This window comes from Schistocerca gregaria, chromosome 10 (assembly GCF_023897955.1).
Source record: "Schistocerca gregaria isolate iqSchGreg1 chromosome 10, iqSchGreg1.2, whole genome shotgun sequence".
NCBI lineage: Eukaryota > Metazoa > Arthropoda > Insecta > Orthoptera > Acrididae > Schistocerca > Schistocerca gregaria.
The window spans coordinates 63,293,905-63,307,505 of NC_064929.1; positions in this window are offsets into that span (position 1 = coordinate 63,293,905).

Genomic DNA, 13,601 nt, shown 5'->3' on the forward strand with positions numbered 1-13,601 from the left:
GTGTCTCCACCTCACGTCAGAGGCATTCACAAGTAAGCTTCGCTTCGGAGCACACACACGTCACCTGTGGTTTAGTCACACAGTAAGTAGGGCGGCACAGTATTCGTTTGAAGGACAACTAGATATGGCTAGCGTGTAGGCTATGAACAAGATATGGTTTTTGTTTATGGACTAGCCGACGGTAGGGCGCATGAAGCTCAACGGTTGTATGAGGAACGGCACCCAGCAAGACGCCAACCGCACCCGCAAACGTTTACAGCAATTCACCGGCGGCTTGGTGAAAGAGGCTCGTTAGCGGGATATCGTGGTGATGCAGGAAGACCTCGAAGGCATGCGTTGTTCAGAGCGTCCAGCAACAGGGCAATCCTGCTGTCATTCAGAGCGCGTGGCGCCAAGTTTCCGTAGTTTAAAAATGTTGCGTTGTCGACTTACACAACGTTAGTAATTTTGGTTCCTACTGGCATCAACTATCCAGGATTAAAATTTCATGACACAACTTTTCTCCACCCTGTATAAGACAACAAGTGTCAGGCCCAGTTGTTAGGTAGGTTATTTTATGTTACGTTAACTGGGGGCCCAAGAAATGACGGAGAGGCTCCGTCCCCGCCACAGCCGCAGTGGTCCACAACCCCACGACGACTACCGCAGTCCACTTCACCCCTCCGCCGCCGAACTCCGAACCCAGGGTTATGTGCGGTTCGGCCCTCGGTGGATGCTCCAGGGAACGTCTCACACCAGACGAGCGTAAACCCTACGTTTGCGTGGTAGAATAATGGTGGTGTACGCGTACGTCGAGAACTTGTTTGCACAGCAATCGCCGACATAGTGTAGCTGAGGCGGGATAAGGGGAACCAGCCCGCATTCGCCGAGGCAGGTGGAAAACCACCTAAAAACCATCCACAGACTGGCTCGCTCACCGGACCTCGACACTAACCCGCCAGGCGGATTCGTTCTGGGGACCGCCTGGAAATTTTGGGTAGGTTGCTGCTCCTACAATGGCAGGTTATCAAGATTTAAGGGGGTTTGAACGTAGTGTTACAGTTGACGCACGAGCGATGGGACACAGCATCTCCGAGGTAGCGAAGAAATGGGGATTTTCATATATCACCATTTTACGAGTGTACCGTGAACATCAGGAATCTGGTAAAACATCAAATCCTTGACACCGCTGCGGCCGGAAAAATATCGTGCAACAACGGGACCCACGACGACGGAAGAGAATCGTTCAATGTGACGCAAGTGCAACCCTTCGGCAAATTGCTGCAGATTTCAATGCTGTGCCATCAGCAAGTGTCAGCGCGCCAACTGTTCAACGATATGCGCTTTCGGAGCCGAAGGCCCGCTCTTGTACCCTTGACGTTTGCACGACACAAAGCTTTACACCTCACGTGGGCTCATCAACACTGACATCGGACTGTTGACGACTGGAAACATGTTGGCTGGTCGGACGAGTCGCGTTCCAGGTTGTATCAATTGGATAGATGTGTAAAGATATGGACGCAACCTCATGAATCCATAGACCCTGAGCCGGCCGGAGTGGCCGAGATGTTCTAGGCGCTACAGTTTGGAGCCACGCGACCGCTACTGTCGCACGTTCTAAACCTGCCTCGGGCATGGATGTCCTTGGGTTAGTTAGGTTTAAGTAGTTCGAAGTTCTAGGGGACTGATGACCACAGCATTTCAGTCCCATAGTGCTCATAGCCATTTGATCCATGGACCCTGCATGTCAACAGCGGACTGTTCAAGGTGGTGAAGGCTCTGTAATGGTGTGGGGCGTGTGTAGTTGGAGTGTGATTGGACCCCTGATACGTCTAGATACTAGTTCAAATGGCTCTTAACACTATGGGACTTAACATCTGAAGTCATCAGTCCCCTAGAACTTAGAACAACTTAAACCTAACTAACCTAAGGACATCACACACATCCATGCCCGAGGCAGGATTCGAACTGCGACCACAGCAGCAGCGCGGTTCTGGACTGCAGTGCCTAGAGCCGCTTGGCCACAGCGGCCGGCTACGTCTAGATACGACTCTGACAGATGACACGTACAGTCTTAGACATAAAAAAGGTTGTCAATAAAACTGACCGCCGCTGACAACGCTAATATGGCAACACTGTTGGATGCGGAAGGATCATGAGGAAGTGTTCTCTACTTCCGAAATGTTATCGTGCCACTGCCGGCATGGTAGCTCAGCATGTTCGGTCAGAGAACCGGTTGGCTTCTGTAATAAAAACTGAGTGGAAGCATCAAGCACCGAACTTGAACAGGATGACTTGTGACTTCCGCAACGACCAAACACAAAGATCAATAACGGACAAAATGCAAAAAAAAGTGGTAATCGTCGTGTCTTCTAAGCTTACAGTCTCGTGTTGGCGTCCAACCGCATTTTTTATTTTTGTTTTATCATATTTCGGCCCTCGTCTAAAGTTATGAGTGTGATTGAACATCGAAGATAATTCGCTTCACATTCTACCCACCAGCAACAACGAGTACTTCCACAAACAATTCTGCAGCTCGTGGCTGCTTACTCTCGAGCGTTTCCTCGCGCTGCAGCGGCTACCGAGCGAGGTGACGCCGTGGTTAGGGAACTGGACCCGCATTCGGGAGGACGACGGTTCAAACCCGTCTCCGGCCATCCTCATTTAAGTTTCCGTGATTTCCCTAAATCGTTCAGGGAAATGCCGTAATGGTTGGTTCCTTTGATAGGACACAGCCGATTTCCTTCCCCGAGCTTGTGCTCAGTCTCTAATGACCTGGTTGTCGACGGGACGTTGAACACTATCTCCTCGTCCTTCACCGACCAGACGCCACCCACCGCCTGAAATCGGGGTCCCGCCCAGGTGAAGGCTGCGCGACGCTGTCAGTGTATGTATCAACTGTCATGTTCGAATTTGAAAGTGTAGCATCGGCAACACAGTATTTACTTTTGGTATAATAGAGGCGTAAATGCACAACAGGCAGCTCGAAAGATTTGAACTGCGTGTAGAGCGAGTGCTTTTGGGAAAAATACGCCAGGAAAAGGTGTACTTGTTTCAACAAGAAGGACTTGTTCCTGGCAGGAATGATTTTCCACATTCAGGAAGCCTCGACTAGTGATACAACTGATGGATTACCGTTTAACCATCATGCGACATTTGCATTCAACAGGCAAGTTTCAGAACTCTGCTGTAGGAGTACTGGATGCTCTAATTCGAAACAACAAAAATCAACGGAGTGATTATTATTGAACGTCATCAGCATTCCTATGCAGTACTGTTACTAGTGAAGAGCTATGACGCCTTTATAGTTAACGTCCTAAGACGAAATAAAAGGCTGAGCCCTACCAAAAGACGTAAACTCGAGCAAAGAGTAGTGTGAACATAATATTTTCCATCTGATAGCTCCAAAAGTGTGTCTTGCACTACGAAGTCTTCCCCAAGGGTGTGTCCAATCATAGTTAGAGCTTGTTGCCAACAACTGAGACACCTTCCGGTCGCTGTGTATCTGTGTAATTGATTGTTGTTCAGCAGACAGCAGTCGCCACTATGGCGGGAATGAATGACTGTGTGCGTGTGTGTGTGTGTGTGTGTGTGTGTGTGTGTGTGTGTGTGTGTGTGTGGGTGTGTACGTGTGAGACTAGCAACAATGAATATTGCACCAAAAATATGTGTAAAGTATTTTAATGTAATGGCTAGTTGCTACAAACTGGATTTTTTCCCAACCCATGTCCTTCGTGTTACGTGAAGTGAGTAAGATGTATCAACCCCATAAATATCGTTAGCAGACACAGTGTGCTCTTGCTGTCGACACTCGCGACAACTGCAGCGATTAGCAGTGCCCAATGCCGCCGCGATTTGTTTATGTTCGCTGAGCGTGGACACTGCAGCGGACACTTCGCCGCTAACAAAAAGAAATCACCTTGGCTCTGACTGCAGTGAGCGGACATCACTGCCTGCGTGTTCTTATAGTAACAAACGTGAGACTCTAATCACAGGTGCCATGGGGCAATTGGAACGGGTATCATGTCATTTGTCATCAGAATATTAACCAGTGATGAAATGTCCACTCTGTTTGAATCCCAAGAAAATAGGAACTTTCTCACAAAGGAATGTGAGGTGACTTCACAACATATCCAAAACACAAAAACTAACTGCAGAGCTATCACGCTGCAATAATGGTACACAAGCAAATATTATGCCTTGGAAGCGTATACTTCATATTTTCCCCTCATATCAGCGCACTACTTTTTTCGTACGAAGTGAGAAAATAAACACAAAAAACTAAAGTTTCAGACAAGCATGTAAGTCATTTCCTCTTCTCATATCATAGATTTTGTTTCAATATGAAGTGAAAAAAAAACACTATTGGCCATTAAAATTGCTACAATAAGAAGAAATGCAGATGGTAAACGGATATTCATTGGACAAATATATTTTTTTTCACTTGCTGCTTTATATTTAATGACCCACCGCCTAATTTCTTATGGTGGGTCTTATATAGCCTCTTGGCCGCTGTGGCTGGGTCCGGGGTCCGGAGTGGCTGATTGTGCCATCACCCCGGCTCCCGTCCCCACCCACACCGTTGCCCGTGTCCCGCCACGTGGAGGCGGGCTTTGTATGGTTCTTATCTTTTTTTTTGTTATTGTGCAGCATATTAAAATCTTAAAACTAATATAAAATATAAAATAAGTAGGATACAGACAGACAGACAAGTATACGAAAGAATTAAGAAAATAATAATACAAAAACTTAATAATTAATAGGATGTTTGGAAGAAGTAGAGAAAAGGGAAAGGAATAGGGAAAGGAATGGTGTAGTATGGGCCCGTCACCTGGTTGTGGGCGGCGTCCAGGGTCTTGGAATGATCCTCAAGTCGCTGGACGTCGCTCACCATTCCTTCTAATGTCTGCCATTCTAAGTACTTACTTAACTATGGAAGGTTGAGGTACATTAGCCAACTAACCCTCCATGTCTAGTCTGCAAAGCTACCTTGTGATGAATAACAAATAATGCCCAGCTTTATGATCTGGCTCAGAAGTTATTGGTGGAAAGTTGTTATGGTAATGGTAATAGAGGTGAGATGGAATGTGGCTGTTTATTTCGGGCTTGCATGGCTCCTAATAAAGACTGTTCGGTTGTTAGCACCTCCCGGCCCCGCCGACAACACGGCCTGAACGGTGGTTTTCCCCGAACTACAAGATGTATCTGTCGGGTTGGGCTCAGTCAAGAGGAACCACAATTAAGATCCTTCCATCCAGGCCGTGTGCCGCCTCTTACTAGGAGGCGTAGGTCCCTTGAGGAGGTGCCTACCTTTAAGCTTTGGCTTCGATGGTATTGGTAAAATAGTGGTTATGGTAGCGGTTGTACAGGTGCATTAAAACTGACAATTTGTGTTGAAGCAATAAGGCTTATGATACTGCATAATGCGTTAGTTAGCACCTTCCGGCCCCGCCAGCAACACAGCCTGAAAGGTGGTTTTCCCCGATCTACAATATGTATCCGTCGGGTTGGGCTCAGTCAAGAGGGACCACAATTAAGATCCTTCCATCCAGGCCGTGCGCTGCCTCTTACCAGAAGGCGTAGGTGCCTTGAAGAGGTGCCTAGCTTTAAGCTCATGTTAGACATGGAGGTACTATTAACTATATACATATTTACATTTAGGTGCAATCAGTTTTCCAGAATTTATGTGACATATGCACCATTTGTCGGTCTTTCGGGAAAAGTCTTTGAGGCCACTTTAGTTGACACTATGGGTCATACGCGCTGGACGCCTCAATATCTGTGTTGGTGCCTTGGTCTGCATCTGTGTCTTCTTCTTCTTCACTCGATGTATCAGTAATGTCTGTGATCCCCTGGGCATCCTGTTGTCTGGTTGTGCCGACTTGCCTTCTGTATGGTCTGTTGCGTAAATATTCAACATGTTGAATCTTTGAGATTTCGTCAGTCAGTGTATTAAGTTCAGTCCACCTTTCAGGATCGCGTACTATGGCATGTAGTTCATTTTGTGTGTTCAAGTGGTCTACGTGTACTGTGTGTCTTGTGATCGTGCGTTGCCCGCAGAAAAAGACGATGTGTTCAGGGGAACCTTCTTCCCCGCATGTGCATCTATTAGTCTGCTGCAGACTCACTCGGTTCAGGTGCGTGGGATAGGGGCCGTGTCCTGTGATGAAGTGTACCATACCGCGGCTGGGATCGATATGTTTCAGTTTTAGTCTTTCCCTGATGTCAGGGAAGAAGTTGTATACTCGGCGGCCCTTATCGCTGTTGTCCCACTCGCTCTGCCAGGTATCCACTCGCCATGTTTTAAGTTGGCGTGTTGACTCAATCGGTACACCAGTGATCTGCCGAACCTGGTCTATTCTCCCCATCCTAAGCCAGTACATTGCTGCACGGTACCTGAATGTGATGTCTATTGGGAAGATTCCCATGACCACACATAGTGCATCAATTGACGTTGTGTTGAAGGCCCCAGTTAATCGAAGTAAAACACTTCTTTGTCCTCTACGTACGATGGTTCTGTTGGTTGAGAGACTCAATCTGTGGGCCCATGTACTGGCAGCAAAGCATAGTACTGACTCGAAGAGAGCACAATGGTATGTTCGTGTGACTGACAGGGGTAGTCTAAATTGTTCCGAATTTAGCCTTGCCAGTTTGTGTAGTAGCTTTTCTGCTTTGTTTGTGCATATTCGCATGTGTTCGTGGAAGTTCAAACGTTCGTCAATGTATACTCCTAGATAGCGTGTAACCGCGAGTCTTTTTATGTTTGTGTCCCCTATTTTGACTGTTGGGTTCCTGCGTAGGATGCCCTTTAACAGTGTGTATGTTGTTTTGGTTTCTGCTATTTTTAGTTTGTTCTTAGCACACCATTTGGTTATTGTATGAAGTGTTCCATTGGCTCTTTCTTCTAGCTGGGCCCGGTTATTTGCTGATACAACCACGAGTAGATCGTCAGCATAGGCGACAACTCCATCTGTCAATGTGTGCTCCTCTAGTAACTGTAAGAGCGGTTCAATCACTATGTCCCAGAAGATGGGGCCGCAGATCGACCCTTGTGGACAGCCTTTTGTAATACGTTTGATTACTTTCTGATTGTCCATGTGCCAAACGACTGTCCTGTCTTTGCAATAGTCGATGAAGCTATTGTACAGGGATTCCGGTACCTGCAGGTGTCTGAGCCTCTTGAACAAGGCCGGCCACCACAGGTTATCGAAAGCACCTGATATATCTATCATAATGGCAAGTGTGTATTTGTTAGGTGTGTTATGTACTATTTGGAGTGCTCTGTTTATTGCGTCGTCTATAGATTTCCCTTCCCTGAAGCCGTATTGGTTTGGTGTTAGTCCCCGTAGTGTTCTATGTGCTCGTAATCGTTTACAAAGTAGTTTCTCTTGTATTTTACCCAGTGTGTTGATGAGGCATATTGGTCTGTATGACTCGGGATCTGAGGGGTCTTTGTCTGGGGCTTTTTTGATGATGACCGCCTTCGAGGACTTCCACACTGCAGGCACTCGACCCAGCCTTAATGCGTCGTTTAGCAATGTTGTGAGATATGGGGTGGTCTGCGGTGCAATTTGTTTTAGTACCTCAGAGTGGATACCGTCTGGTCCTGGCGCCTTTTTGTTTTTTAGTTCTGAAATCGCTATCGCGACTTCTTCCTGTGCAAAAGGACAGACGACAGTTGGTGTAATGTATGCTGTGTCGAGCTCGCGTCTCAGTGCTGCTTGTTCTGGTGTGTCAGTGTCAGCGATGTCATCAGGCAGGAGTTTGCTTAGCAGGAACTCCGCTGTGCGTCTCCAGCCCTTAGTCATCGCGCCGTCTTCCTGTCGCAGCGTTCCCAGAACCAGTGGGCTCTTTACTTTTTCTGTCACTATTTTGTATGGTTCCCCCCAAATGTTTAGTTGTGTTTGTGCTGCTACATGGCTGTTCCAGTGGTCTTTCCTGGTCTTATTCAGCTCGAGTTTGTACCTGTCCTTGGCAAGCCGGTAGTCGTGTAGTCGTATTTGTCTTTCTCTGTCTGAGATTGCTCGTTGATAAAGCTTACGCTTACGTTTTGAGTCCTGTTTGAGTCGCGTTAATTGTGTGGTCCATGGAATGTTTTGGTGTTTTATCTTGCTTTGTGTAGGTATGCAGGTGTTCTGTATTTTTGTGATGATGTCCGTCAGCATGTGTGCTCGGAAGTCAACGCTACCGGTGATGTCGTGCAATGTGTGCTCATGTATTGTTCGTCTGACCCTATTCCAATCCGTTTTCTTAAATAACAGTCTTTTGGGTTGTGTGACTGAGTTGATGTTGGATGTACCATTTAAGGTTAGTGTGATGATGTTGTGGTCGCTAGCTGTGATCTGATCATGTACAGTCCAGTCTCGTACATGGTTAATGGCAGCATTGTTGGCGATGGTAATATCTATGTTTGATGTGTAGCCGTTGTGTCCGGTGTAAGTCGGGTGGTGTCGTTCTTCGTTGAGTATGTGGAGTCCATTTTCATTAATGATGTCGTTTATGATTCTGCCTCTGTCGTCAGTTCTATCTGAATGCCACAGGGTGGATCTGGCATTTATGTCTGCACAGATAAGTAGTTTCTTGTTGCCAGCATAATTTGCAAGATCTCTAATGAGGTCTGCATATGGTATAATGCTGTGACAGAATTGGGCGTACAGCGACGCGATGATCCACGTATCCCCCTTGTGCGTGACTTCGACTGTAGCTAGGTGTTCAGAACAGAGTTCTGTGATTTTCACCGGGTATATTTCTTTGTTTAGAATTGTGACGGATGCCTTGCAGCCCGCCCCCTCCGCAACTGTCACCGCGCCTGGAGGGAGATTAGGGATTTGACCTATTCTGGTATATGGCTCCTGTAAACACAGAATATCACTTCTTAGTTCACGTAGGGCTTGTGGGAGCTCCGAGTTGACGAGTATACTCCGCATAGCATTAAGCTGTGCTAACAGCAGTTCGGGTGTTTAACAGTGGCGTAGCACTTGCTGCCAGTTTGACTATAATCGAAGTATGTTCTCCCATGAGCCCTAACGTGATCCTTATATAGCTTATCTAGGTCGAATGGCTCCTCCCTGCGCGCGCACACCTGCATGAGCAGATTAAGCAGGCTGTCAGGATCCGTCGAAATGTTTTCTGTTTTGAGAATGAGTCTGTCGGTTTGCTCCGATGTACGAAAACAGACCGAATCTCCATATGGATGTAGGGTGCGAATAAGCATCCGTTGTGCCGTCTCTAATATGTCCCTCTTTTCTAGCCTACTTAATTTTACATTTAGGTCTAACTTATCGTATTTAAAACTAGTGGTGGTGGTGGCGTGTGTTGACGTGCCCGCTGCCGTGTCGTGCCGTGGTGGTGTCGTGGAGTCGTTGTGCGCCTCTGCGAGAAGCGCTGGATGGGTGCCCATGTTGGTCGTTGCGGGGGATTCCAATGGCGTTGACGTTGCGGTTCTTGATTTGGGAACTGAGGGTGTGTTTACACCACTGGGGGGAATCACTATTTTGACACAATGTGTTGCAACAGCCGGCAATGGCCGCGGTTGGTCGTCACACGCTTTCACTTTTTTAACTCTCTTAGGCTGTTTAGGTTTATTACGTGAGTTTAGTTTCTTGAAGGCTATGATTATTTTTGTGTGTTTTTTGTGTGTTTCATTTGTGCTATCTTGTTGTGTTTTAGATGTGTTGGGTGAGTGTACCTTAGTTCTAATTCGGTCTGACACGAGTTGGTTCTCACAGGTCTGCTCTTCGTCATTATTTGCATCCGTCGTATCAGCTTTGAGTATGATATGCGCACTGTCAGCTTTAGTTGCGGTTGTTGCCCCGACTTTATGCGTGTCATTTGCGGTGTCGGTCAGTGCTGTGGCCTGTTCAAGATTGGCATTGGGATTTGGTGGATCATTTTTGTGTACGCTACAATCTCTGGCGTAGGGGCAGTGATAGACGTCATCTTCTTCCTCTGCCGATGAGTAAGTGTGAGTTATTATTCGTTTGGATTGAATGCAGCCTGGGGTGTCTGATTTGTCTGTGTCTTTCGTTTGAGTTCCAGTTTCGCTGGCTTGCGTAACGGTAGGGTTCAAAGTCTCACCTAAAACGAACTTAACTGGTTTGATATATCCTTCGCATTTCGTGGTATCGTATGTGCGTCGTTGCGTTGGAGTAGAAGGGCCTCGTTGGGTCGTTGGTGGTGTTGTTTTGCATGGTTGCTCTGGTTGGTCATATGTGTTGTAGCATCCTGATCTGTCAGTGTCGGAGTATGGGGTTACCATGTCTCATCTTAGTAGTTCGTCTTCAAGTTCGTCTATCCTGTTAATGAGGGTCGTCTGAAACGTCATCCAGTACCTTATCTGTCTTTTAATTAGTTTGGCGGGTTCTGGTACTATTTGTCCTGTCAATGTGAGATCGTCAATGTATTCGGTAACAGCGTGAAGGCTGTCTTCCAGGTTTGTACTGTTCATCAAGCCTGGGATGTATCCATTGTTGGGGTAGTCGTCTGGTAACAGTTTTTGCCTCTTACGCCAGAGTATTGCACGTAGGTGGTTTCGGTTTTTTGTCGAAGGTGACTTGTATGACTTCGTTTTAGCAGGGTGTGATTTGTGGAGCAGGTCAGTTGACGCGGGGGGGGGGGGGGGGGGGGTGTTCAGTTGCCATAGTCAGTGCTGTCAATTAGTCTGTCAAGCAGTTGTTTGTAGGTCTGGCAGACCCCACCCCTACTCTTATTGCAAATTCTGTTTCTATTCCTACAGGGAATACAATCGATGGGTTCTGATGCACGGCACTCTGCGCGTTTGTGACCCTTCTTGCCACACCTTGAACAGGTCGCACTTGTGTCTGCGCAAGCTATGGTTGTGTGGCCTAGGTCACAACAATTGTAACACTGGCTTACGGAGGTAAAGTCTTTGACGGTTAATGATTGAAAGTCTATGTACACCCTTCCTTTTTTAGTGAGATACCAATAAATTCTGGGTGTAACCTCCAACACCTGATGGTTATATCCCTTTCCTTTTGGACCTGTGCGGAATCTGATTTTGACGTCTCTGTCAAATTCGTCTTTTGTGAGATCGTCGCTGAGGTTCTGCTCGTACAGACACTCCAGAAATTCTCTATCTGAGATAGTGTCTGTAACTCGGTGGACTATCACCAGAGGTTGCCGTTTTCTAGGCCCTTCACACGCAATGTTCTCTATGTCTTTCGTCTTTTCTATGATTTTACGGCAGTCCTCCTGTGTTGCTGCTTCGACAATAACGGCTGTCTTCGTGTTTCTTATCGATTTTATATGTAAGTTATCACGTCTTGGGTTTATTTTTTGTGTCAGTGTTTGTTGTACTGTTTTTGTGTCTTGATTGTTTGTTGATTTTATGAACAATGTTGTTGCCTGTTTGGCTTTGGCCGCCTCAATGCGTTTATGTTCTTTGGGTGCGGTGGATAGAGCTGCAGCATATGTTAATGTTTTGGCCTGTTGCTGCGCTTGTTCAGTGACTTTCCCTGTCAGTTCCCTGATCTGGTCTCTAAGTTCCTGATTTATTTCAACAAGCTTGGAGTTGTCCTCCTCTAGTTTATTAACCTGTTCGGTGAGTGTCTCAATGCGTAGGTCCTTTACTGGATCTGCTGAGTATTGCAATTCTCGCAGTAGATCTTTATTCTGTTCTTGCAGCAGTTCGACCTTGGCTTCTGCTGACGTAAGTTGAAATGCCAACGGGAATATTTTATTCCGTATTGTGTTCAGTACACTACTAGACACGTGTTTAGCCTTCAGTTCCGCTGCAATGTCATTCAGTAGCTCGTCAATTGCAGCGATCTTTTGGCTCGGCGACATGACGGCATATTCGTGAATACCAGACGCCATGCCTATTTGCGACACTTTGTTACTGATGTTTGCCCTGCCAGGTGGCCCTCTTGTCGATGTCGGTGTGGTGCTTGCACCACTAAGTTGTCGTACTCGATCCAGGGTTGCGTGTTTATGTGGTGACTACTCGGTTGCCGCAAGGGCGCTACACTGTTACATGGCCGGCGGTGCAAAAAAGCGATATGCCAAGGCGCTGTGCTAAAGCGATGCGCCAAAAGCGATACGTCGTGCTGCGCGGCTGAGTGCGGATAAGGTGGTCACGCACGCGCGGGCCAGCTGATACTGCGCCTCGCGGTCTGGCTTCGCTCGGCAGTTGGCCACGCAGTTCACGCGCGTGAATAGATGCCGATTGTGCAGTTGTGCAGTTCCCGTGCGCTGCTGCCTCCCGCGGCTGGGCGCAGGACTACGTGTCGCGCTTAGCAACACGGGCACGCGTCGGCCAACGCACTATAGCCCACTTTCGGAACTTGCACGCAGCGCGCCTCTGCCAGCGCCCGGCGTTCTACTTACGGGACTTGCGTTCCGTCACTGTGTTCGGTATATCGGTTTGTGTCTTTCGTGTTTGTCAAAACTGTTTTCTGCTAAATCCGTTAATATTATAATTACCGAACCGAAACTTTTGCAGGAGCTTTGCTACACTGTCGTATGTCTTAGACTCGCTTTTGGTAGACTTTCATCATCCTAGAGCAGAAAACACTCCTGCCATATGTTATGGTCTTGACTCGCCACACGTGAACTTTTCCGTTCGTGGTTTTTCCAACACTTCACAAGCTATGGTTAGTAACGTTAGTAACGTCAATTGTTCCTAGGGGTGTTAGTAATGTTTCTCGAGTGTTAGTTGAAGGTGGAAATACCTTTGAAGAGGTCCACTGTAGTCCAATGGGTGCAGATGCGACGTCACATTTAGCACCTTTTCCCCCGTAAAACGCGAGGAAATTTCACTGCACTATATCACAGCACACTTAATCGATGCCTTGCACTGTTTTTAGGCAAACGCTGACGCGATTTTCCGCGAAAAACCCGACACGAATGCTGTAGAGACGGGAGCGCGCGCGAAACACGTCCGCTCGGCTCGACTGCGATGGTAGAACTAGAACTGACATGTGATTTCATTGTCACGCAATTTGGGTGCATAGATCCTGAGAAATCAGAACCCAGAACAACCACCTCTGGCCGTAATAATGGCCTTGATACGGCTGGGCCTTGAGTCAAACAGAGCTCGGATGGCGTGTACAGGAACAGCTGCCCATGCAGCTTCAACATGATACCACAGTTCATCAAGAGTAGTGACTGGTGTATTGTGACAAGCCAGTTGCACAGCCACCACTGACCAGAGGTTTTCAAATGCTGAGAGATCTGGAGAATGTGCTGGCCAGGGCAGCAGTCGAACGTTTTCTGTATCCAGAAAGGCCGGAACAGGTCCTGCAACATGCGGTAGTGCATTATCCTGCTGAAATGTAGGATTTCGCAGGGGTCGAATGAAGAACGTCCACTGTTAAAAGTGCTGTCAATGCGAACAAGAGCTGACCGAGACGTGTAACCGATGGCACCCCATACCATCACGCCAGGTGATACGCCAGTACGGCGACGACGTATACAGGCTTCCAATGTGCGTTTACCGCGATGTCGCCAAACACGGATGCGACCACCATGATGCTGTATTCAGAACCTAGATTCATCCGAAAAAATGACGTTTAGCGATTCGTGCACCCAGGTTCGTCGTCGAGTACACCATCGCAGGCGCTCCTGTCTGTGGCGCAGCGCCAAGGCTAACCGCAGACACGCTC